Genomic DNA, 10518 nt, shown 5'->3' with positions numbered 1-10518 from the left:
TTTGATCATCATGTTATTAAAAGTTGTTTTAATAACAATTCCCCCTACTAAAATTTGAGTTCTTATATAATAAAATGTAAGATATTTTATTGTAAAGTTATCCATCAAAATAAATAATTTTATCTATTTCTTGTTTATTAGGAGCGACCTGACTACCAGGAGACTTATAGTTCGAGAATATGTTAAAATTATTTATTGCATTAGATGCATGGATTGAAAGAATTATTCAATTTTATATTAGATGCCTGAACTACCTGGGGAGTATAAAATTTAATAAGTTTTTTGTTATCATGATGGTTGAACTCAACTATGCCAATATGATCGACCTGACTACCAGGGGACTATTTGGCATAGAGCTACTTAAGAAAATTATATGGAGATACAATTGGTAAGAGTACCTACTTTTAAAATATATGTGAGAAACGACTTGACTTTCAAGGGGCTCATATATATTGTTGAAGGATTCCTTTACTCCACTAACAAAAATAAAAATTTCTTAAACTATAATGAGGGTAAATAGTTTAAAATAATTAGTGAAAATATCATTTAGATAAAAGTTCATGTCTTTATGATATATGTAAATATGTTCTTATATTGTTGCTTTTTATTTTCTATATTTTAGATTTCTCAATATGTCTGTTATATCACTGCGTAAAATACTTGAGACCAACAAGTTGGTAGGACCAAACTTTCATAACTGGTATAGAAATTTGAGAATTGTTCTCATGCATGAAAAGCTCATTGATGTGATCAATAAGCTTGTAAAGATAGTCCCACCATAGAATGATGTTGAAGGCACCAAGGTTTATCAGAAATACTTGGAAGAATGCCTTGCTATTAAATGCATCATTCTCGCTTCTATGAGTTTTTAACTCCAGAGGAAACATCAGAATATAGTTCCAAATGAAATCATTGAACATCTTAAGAAGATGGTTGATACACAGTTGGACATTGGAAATTCTCCAGTTGGACCCCATGTCAATCATGTGATTGATCTTACCGAAGAACTTGAGAAGTTGGGGTATAAGCTTGGTAAAGAGCTTTCTGAAGATTTGATTTTGCTGTCAGTATATGATGTTGAATGTTTTCACTGTAAGAAGAATGGACATTGGAAGAGAAACTGCAAAGAGTATCTTTCAACTCTAAAGGATGAGAAACAAGGTAAAACATTAATGAAAAATATTTTTAAGGTTTCTTTAGTTACTACTAATTCTTCACTGAGGGTATTAGATACTGACAATAGTTATAACATCTGCAATATATTGCAAGGTTTCGAGATAAGTAGGAGGCTGAAGAAAGGAGAAGTTAATCTACAAGTTGGAAATGGTAAAAAGGTTGCAGCAATAGCCGTAACATCAATTTCTTTAATAATGCCTTCGGGGAAAGTACTCATGCTAGATGATTGTTATTATGTTCCTAAATTTATTTAGAACATAATTTCAGCTTCTATGTTAGACAAGCGTGGGTTTTGCATTAACATAGGCAATGGTATTTGCTCTATTTATTATGGTGATGATTTATATGTGAATGGATATCTCCAACATGATGTTTATGTCTTACCTAATGTGAATGCTAATTCGATTATGCATGTTTCTAGTCTTAAGAGGAAAAGAGATGATCAAGTAAATCATACATACCTTTAGCATTATAGGCTTGGTCATATTGGAGAGAAACGAATTAACAAGTTGTACAAGAAAATGTATCTTGATAAGTATGATTTTGAATCATATCCAACTTGCGAATCTTGTCTCAAAGGAAAAATGACCAAATCTCCATTTACTGAAAGTGGAGAAAGAGCATATGCAATCATTGGGACTAATTCATATAGATATTTGTGGGCCCATAAAAATTCAAGCTAGAGGTGGATATTCTTACTTCATCACCTTCACTGATGATATGTCAAGATATGAATTTGTGTATCTTATGAAACATAAATCCGAATCTTTTGAAATGTTCAAAAGGTTCCGTAGTGAAGTTGAGAAACAGACTAGTAAAAGTATCAAATACTAAGGTCTGATAGGGGTGGAGAATATCTTAGTGAAGAGTTTACCAGGTATCTGAAAGAGAATAGGATTTTCTCACAGTGGACACCTCCAGGAACACCACAACACAATGATGTGTCTGAAAGGAGAAATCAAACCTTATTAGATATGGTGAGATTTATGATGGGGTTCACTGATCTTCCAATAAATTTAAGGGGATATGCTTTGTAAGCAGCAACATACTTACTTAATAAAGTTCCCACTAAGTTAGTCTCTACAATGAAAACTTATAATCGGGGACCGACAAACTGAAAAAATTGCTATTGCTATCGATACCATATTAAACCAAAAGCAATTGAACTCAAGGGCCACCTCTGAGAGTGAGATATTGTATTGTGTCTATGTAGCGATTGGACAAAAATGCTCAACTGTGGCACAATTAGTTCAAATTCTTGCAGAAGCAAATGCTTTGGAATATTCTATTCTTGTAGCAACCACCGCTTCAGATCCTACTCCTCTACAATTTTTGGCTCCATATTCTGGGTGTGCCATGGGGGAATATTTTCGCGATAATGGAATGCATGCATTAATAATCTATGATGATCTGAGTAAACAGGTGGTAGCATATCGACAAATGTTATTATTGTTATGCCGACCACCAGGCCGTGAGGTTTTCCCAAGGGATGTTTTCTATTTACATTCACATCTCTTAAAAAGAGTGGCTAAATGATCGGACCAGACAGGCGCATGTAGCTTGAATGCCTTACTCATCATTGAAACACAAGCTGGAGACGTATCGGCCTATATTCTCACCTATGTGATCCCCATTACTAATGGACAAATCTGTTTGGAAATAGAGCTCTTTTATCGCGGAATTAGACCTACCATTAATGTCGGCTTATCTGTCAGTCGCGTCGGGTCTGCCGCTCAGTTAAAAACTATGAAACAAGTCTGCGGTAGTTCAAAACTGGAATTGGCACAATATCGCGAAGGCCACCCTTACTCAATTTGGCTCAGACCTTGATATTGCAACTCAGGCATTACTCAATAGAGGTGTAAGGTTGACAGAAGTACCGAAACAACCACAATATGCACCACTGCCAATTGAAAAATAAATTCTAATCATTTATGCAGCTGTTAATGGATTCTGTGATCGAATGCCACTAGATAGAATTTCTCAATATGAGAGAGCCATTACGAATAGTGTCAAACCAGAATTACTACAATCCTTTTTAGAAAAAGGTGGCTTAACTAATGAAAGAAAGATGGAACCAGATACATTCTTAAAAGAAAGTTCTTTAGTTTTTATTTAATACAATACAATACAAGGAAAAAGGTCTCGTAGGGGTACCACAAATAATGGACTTACTAGTTATTTTTCTATCTATGAAGTAGGACGAGTGTCCTACCTAATTCAATGCTAGGTAACCAAGTTAGTATCCTAGCGGAGCTATTGAAGGGGGGAATATCCTAATGGATGAGTATGAGCACGCTATACATCTCATATTAGACCCCCATAAAAAAAATAAAAGAAAAAGCAAAAATAGCTAAAAATAGCCTGCTTCCTTTATCATATATATGAGATGGGCAGGCCTTTTTAAGAAAAATATGATCCACTATTGGTTGTAGTCTTCTTGACATATCAAGTCAAGAGGGTGAGGCTCCTCGCACATCTCCACTCTTATTCTCTTTTAAACTAGGAGGATTGACATTTGGCCAAGATGTGTTCTATCTCTTTCCTTGGTTGTAGTGGAACTTTGGTTTTATTAAGGAGGAACCGTCTCACTCGGCGTCTAATGATCAAAGCTAAAAGCTTTAGGCATCTTTTGAGCATGTTCAACTTCCAAAATTCCTGGAGTCCTACGCTACGACATTATCATAGAAAGAAAACATGGCTAGTAGATAACTATTTTGTTATTGTAGAAAGCGATCAGTTCTTTTGATCTTGTTCGAGCATGGAAAAACTTCCTTTTTCAATTCCAGAAGTTACGGAGCCTATGTAGAAGAAGCTGTAGAAGAGCACCATCACGGTTGAGGTCCCGACACATGGGGGATTAATTAAGCTGCAAGGATCGTGAATCAAGGGAAGGGAAGAATGAGACCATAATTTGGAAGTCGCCACCTACCGAGACCTAGATGACAACCTAGCCGAGTACGTCATAATTGAGAAAGGGAAGACCCACCCCCAGATCCAGAACACAGGCACCGACCTCTCCACCACCAGCACAAGTGATTAAGAAAAGATCACGTCGGCAAAGGTGGCAGTATCATCGTCTACATGTCGAGTCATGAGATCTAAAGTGCAAATACTCGACGATGTGAATCAAGAAATTCGGGTGATATACATACAAAGGCGTTGGTCCATCGGTGCCTTAGGGGAAATCATCTGTGCCAGTGTAAAAAAAGAAATTCAATATTTTTACAGTAGCGAGGAGAAGGAAAGGAAAAGTATGGATTAGTTGAAAGAGCTACATCTTCGAGCTGAGTGGGGTCGCACCCCTTCCTTCTTCTAATAAGAGAGAGAGAAAGACGCTAGGCACACCCTTATTTAAACCTTTTCAATCTCTCTTAGCTCCCAACCCAATGGAAATTCTAGTTCTTATTCACTAAAAATGCTTCCTTTACTTCCGCAGGTAATAAAAATGCTGAAGTTTGAGCTTGTGTTTTCCTGTCTTCTCTGCCTTGCCCACTCCACCTTATTTGTTGGAGGGAGGATACGATTGTCGAAGTTGAAGTCCCATTCAATTCATATAATTTTGCCAACTACCCTCTTACTTGCACGCCTACCAACTAGAATGAGGACAGTCAGACTAACCCAAAAAGAACTATCACTCGAGAAAGCTTTCCCTTTCTGCCTTTCTTGCTTGATTTGTCTTTCATCTCAGTGTCTTATCCGGATTGAATGTATATTATCCCCCTATTGGACTAAGGGTTTTGATCGAATATTCCCCTCTCTACCTGAATTCAATCAGTAAGAAACGAAATATTACATAAAGACTGAAATTCCATAAAACATGTTCCACAGGGCACCTGTTTAATAAATCAGGACAAAGCGATTGATCCAGTTGATAGCATAGCGTAGGACACAGGTAATATGACCGTCAACGAACAAAAGCCTCTTATTATTATTATTATTATTATTATTATTATTATTATTATTATTATTATTATTATTATTATTATTATTATTATTATTATTATTATTATTATTATTATTTTACTTTTATGCTTCAATCAGGCCTATATTCGCATTTTAATAATACCAATCGAGATGGCTTTTTCAGGGACTGGCCTCTCCCTTGAGGCAATCCCTGGGATTCAAAAGAGAGAGAAGGAACTTTCTGTGTCCTATGCCGTAATCACTAACTATTCCCCATCTCTTTGCATTTCTTGATCGGTCGCTTTCTTTCGCTTTCATGTGGAAGGTTCCCCTTACCGGCCTGAAAGAGAGAATGGTTTTTAGATAGAGCGTTGACTATGGCATCATTTTCGAAGGAATGGGTTTATGCGCTTTTTTTACTACTATGCTATTTCTCCCGTCTCGGACATGATTTGTATTTGATGCTCTTATCGAAATGGGTGCTTGATTTCTTAGCTGAGCTAATGATTTAGATGCGAAATCTGAGCTAATGGCTCACTTCACTACCTTAGGTGAAGCTAACTACAGGCCAAAATATACTACAATCACCCAGACCTTTCTAATACTGAAAACCTGTATACGAAATTTCTTCAGTTGCTTACTCGGCCTAAGCAAGCCTGACCGAACACCCGAAAGAAGTTGTTTCTCCATCAAACGGGAATGGACGAAGAACGAGGAGGCATTCTTCAAAGATAAGAGCCTTGAGAAATTTCACGATAACTGAAGAGGGAATACGACATTACTACTTTTATAAGACTATACACTTGGAAGGCATTCCCAGTTCGCCATAACACAGTCTTAGGGTCACTACGAGCTGGACTCGTCGTGAAACTCACTTATTCTTAGAGAAATGATGTGTGCTAGTGTAATGACCCGGCCGGATGTTTTGGGTATTACAGCCCCGTTCCCCCAATTTACTGCTCAATTTATGCTTTACAATTATTGTATGACTTGCCGGGGTAATTGGTTCGGGTCCGGTGAGGTTTTGAAATGAATTGAGACACTTAGTCTCCAAGATGAAAGCTTAAGTTGAAATAGTTGACCGGATGTTCACTATATTTAAACGACTCCGAAATAGAGTTTTGATAATTTTAATAGCTCCGTATGATGATCTTGGACTTAGGAGCATGTCCGAAAAATTATTTAGAAGTCCGTAGTTAAATTGGGTTTGAATTGGCTAAAAGAGAAGATTTAAGTTTGGAAGTTTGACTGGGGAGTTGACTTTTTGATATCGGGGTAAGAATCCGATTCTGGAAATTTGAATAGGTCCGTTATATCGTTTATGACTTGTGTGCAAAATTTAAGGTCAATCGTACTTGATTTGATAGGTTTCGGCATCGAATGTAGAAGATGAAAATTTTTAGTTTCATTAAGCTTGAATTGGAATATGATTCGTGGTTTTAGTGTTGTTTGATGTGATTTGAGGCCTCGACTAAGTTCTTATAATATTTTAGGACTTATTGGTATATTTGGTTGAGGTCCCGGGGGCCTCGGGTGAATTTTAGATGATTAATGGATCAAATTCGGACTTAAGGAAATGTTAGAATTTTTTTGTTGCTGGTGTCTTCGCACCTGCGCATGAGGAACCGCAAGTGCAGCCCGCAGAAGTGAGCAGCCCTTCGTAGAAACGGACTGGGCAGGAGCCGCAGATGCGGAATTTTGTGCGCAGAAGCGCGACCGCAGAAGCGGTGACACTGATCGCAGAAGCGGAAGGAACACTACAAAAAAATAGTGAGTTTGCGGAGGATTAATTGCGGCTATTATTGTAACCTCCGCAATTTATATCAAATTGTGGGGGTTTATACAACCCCACAAATATATTATATTTGCGGCGGTCAATAACCTCCGCCAACCTTTAAAAAAAAAAAGCGCGCACTAACCCCAATTTTTTCCCTATGTTTTTCCCAAACCCCTCCCTCACTTCCATTTGGACCGTAGGACTTTTCAGATTTTCAGCTTTCAAAATTGAGGAATAGCTTTCCCAACTTGGGTTCAGGCTCGGACCGTCACTAATGCAAATTTTTGCTTTCTTCCCCATTCTATGAAAGAGATTCACAACGCTGAGTTTGATTGTGGATTCAGATCTATAGTAATTCCTCTTTCCCATTCTTTGATTTTGCTTTTCTGTGTTTCTTTCTTCTTGCATGTGGGTTTTAGGTTTATTTCCTCTGTTAATTTGTGTTTTAACTTAACTGATTTTTCCTCCAATTTGTGGCTTTTCTGTTTTCGATTCTCTACTGAGAGTAACAGAAATTTTTATTGAGTCAGTGTATTTTGAAGAAGGAAATAACACTCTCTTTTGAATTCGAGATGTAAGTCTTCTTTCTCCTTCTGTATTAGGTATTTTAGGTTGTAAAATTTAGCTTTTTCAGTATTTTTGTAGGTTAATTTCTGCCATTTTGGGTCTACTTAATTGAAATATTTCCTCTTGCATGTGTATTTTAGAACTCCTGAGGACCTTCAGAGAAGACGCAATTGTCACTAGATACTATTCTTCTTTCTTCTCTACATGGTGTTTGAATCAATCTTAAGGTACCAACAGATTTTTAGTTTTCTTCGTAGTTTTGAATAATAATTATTTTTCTTTCTAGGTTTGTAATATAAAATGCGCAGAAAATAAATTAGGTTGCATGAACATCAATTATGCTTTCTTTCAAAAGGCTAATGAATCAATAACATATTTTCTATTTTATTTGTCAGAGTGATGAGGAATATATTGGACTGATATTATCAGTTTATGGGATTTGGTTAACAAGTAATTACGTATGTATTGCAGTTGTTTTAGTGGTGATCGTTCATAACATTATTAACATATATCACATTTGCAGTTTCCTACAGTATGTTTCTTTGGCAATTTGACTTCATCTTCATGCCTTCTCTTCCGTGGAAGAAATATTCCACAGAAAATACTAACAAATGTATGTAAATTGCGGGTTTGTTTGGAAAATGTATGTAAATTGCGGGTTTTAGTTCTTTTTTATCCTGGAGTTACCTGGAGTTTAACACTCCCCTGAATTATGTTTCACAACATTAAGATATTCTTTGTTGGATTTTTGGAAATTTGGTTGTTTACTGTGGAGAGAATTGCCATTTCTTGGGCTATATTATGGCATCATTGATAATTACAAGTTGTTAGCAACTTAGCAGAAATGTGTAATGTGGTGCAAGTAGAATGTGTCTGGTTGAATCTAGCATTTTGCATTATCTTTCTAATGGAAGGATGTGAGATAATCTTTTTCCTGTATTTGGTAACAGACCTTTAGAATAGGCAATGTCTGAACAAAATGTTAATCATAGGGGTTAGTCTTTCTAATGTCGGGTTCCCTCACAACGTTGTATTTGATGAAGATGAAATCCCAACTGGTGTTGATGTAAGTAAGATTTCCATGCCTGAAGAGGAATATCTGAATGGACCAGGGGAGACTTACTCTGTCACTTTGAGTGAGAAAGGAACTTACAGTTTCTACTGTGTACCTCACCAGGGAGCTGGAATGGTTGGCAAAGTTACTGTTAACTAATTTCTCACTTCTGTATCATGTAAAACTTGATTTGAATTCGCATCATTTCACCATTTTCGTTTCAATATTGTCCTTTTTGAGGTAAGGAGAACTCAGAAGAGTTACAATACCCTCTCCCAACTTGTATGGAATTTTTCATTCACGTACATAATCACAGTTTGTGATATAAACAGGAAATGTATTCTCAGAAATGAAAAAACTTAAGAATAAAATTGTAATTCTTTCACAGTGGAAATATAGAATAGACACAGATCAGATTATACAGCAAATGGCCAAAAAATTTCACTCTACATATGTTGAAATTTTAACTCTACATATTAATTTTCAGTTCTGCTTTTGAACCAATTGACTAAGCACTTTTTTGTAATACCAAGAACTGAATGTTTTCCATTTGTTCTCATGCTTATTTGAGAATAAGAAGTTGTTTCTATTAGTTACTGATACTTGACTAAAGCTAAGTGATTATTAGTTAGGATATTGTTGAGGTACTTTTTGTTAATTATATTTTATTTTGATTGTTTTGTAGCCAAGTGATGCGGCTAGCGGATCCATTTCACCCATGGATATAAGAAGATCATCCGGTGGAAGTAATCCTAACGACAACCATTGAAGTTGCTTGTAAATATATTAGATAATTAAGTATCGTACTCGATTGAATGGTCATAGTAGATCTTTTGTCCATAATGAGTTGGAGTGGATGTTCTGTTTAAAGTTAGTTTTAAGACTTATAATATTGATGTTTTGTGTTTAATGGTCGGAGTAGTTGTGTTTAAAGAAAATTTTTGAGACTAATGATAATTTACTTTAATGTATTTTGTGATTTATTAATATAATAATGTTACTTGATTCCATTAAGCAATTTATATAATTTGTTGATGCTTCACTATATTAATATAATTGAAATTGGAACAGTTATGGAATAACATTGCAGAAAACAAAATTCAATGAATAGCGGAGGTTATGACTGCCACTATTTAACCTATAATAATATTGTGTTATAAAATTTGTGGAGGTTAAGTAAACAAATTGCGGGGGTTTAGACCTCCGCTATTTTTTTTAATAAGTGACAGTCAAACTACCAAATTGCGGAGGTTATACCGCGTCAAATACCCGCCGCTATATGATAACGGCGGTCTGTCAAAAAATCCCTCCAAATTGGTTTCGGCGAACATTATTGCGGGGGGTTTTGGAAACCGCCGTAAAAGTATATTGCGGAGGTTTCTGACCGCCGTAATATGCAAATAAAACCTCCGCAAATTCAACATTTTTTGTAGTGAAACCGCATATGCGAAGGAACCTGCACAGAAGCGCGACCGCAGAAACGGTCTTGGACATCGCAGAAGCGATCACTGCTGGCCAAGGTTGTCTCGCAGATGCGAGCTTGTTACACAGAAGCGATGGTGGCAGATGCGACCTAGTGTCCGCAAATGCGGAAACGCTGGGCAGAATGCCTTATATTCGAGGGTTCCACATTTTCATCCATTTTCAGATTTTGGAGCTCGGTTTGGACGATTTTGGAGAGGAAATTTTTCACACAACTTGGGGTAAGTGTTTTTGACTCCCTTGTGATTATATTTCATGAATTAATCTTCATTTTTGGTGTATGATTATCGAATCTTCAAGAGAAATCGAAGGAAAGTTCTATAATTTCATAAAACAAATTTTTGAGTTTTGAATACCGATTCGGAATCGGATTTGAGTGAAATTAGTATGGTTGAACTCGTAATTGGATGGGTTGGATTATGTGAGTTTCGTCAGATTCCGAGACGTGAGCCCTACTGTCGATTTTTCGAGCGGAGTTAGAAATTTTTATAAATTGTTAAATTGCAAGCATTGGAGTATATTTTGATGAATTTGCGCGTTGTTTGACTAGTTTCAT

General features: G+C 36.3%; 1 long non-coding RNA gene and 1 pseudogene across 1 annotated transcript; both read left to right on the top strand.

Moving 5' to 3' along the window:
* Positions 1-632: 632 nt before the first annotated feature.
* Positions 633-3642, top strand: LOC117276373 (ATP synthase subunit alpha, mitochondrial-like; annotated as a pseudogene).
* A 3331-nt stretch (positions 3643-6973) lies between these two features.
* On the top strand, positions 6974-9498 carry LOC138897633 (uncharacterized). Its single transcript, XR_011410729.1, has 2 exons — positions 6974-7210; positions 9166-9498. It is a non-coding gene; the product is annotated as an uncharacterized lncRNA (long non-coding RNA).
* The last annotated feature ends 1020 nt before the right edge of the window (positions 9499-10518 follow it).

This window comes from Nicotiana tomentosiformis, chromosome 1 (assembly GCF_000390325.3).
Source record: "Nicotiana tomentosiformis chromosome 1, ASM39032v3, whole genome shotgun sequence".
In the NCBI taxonomy this organism is placed as follows: Eukaryota; Viridiplantae; Streptophyta; class Magnoliopsida; order Solanales; family Solanaceae; genus Nicotiana; species Nicotiana tomentosiformis.
This window is presented reverse-complemented; position numbering and strand designations above follow the sequence as displayed.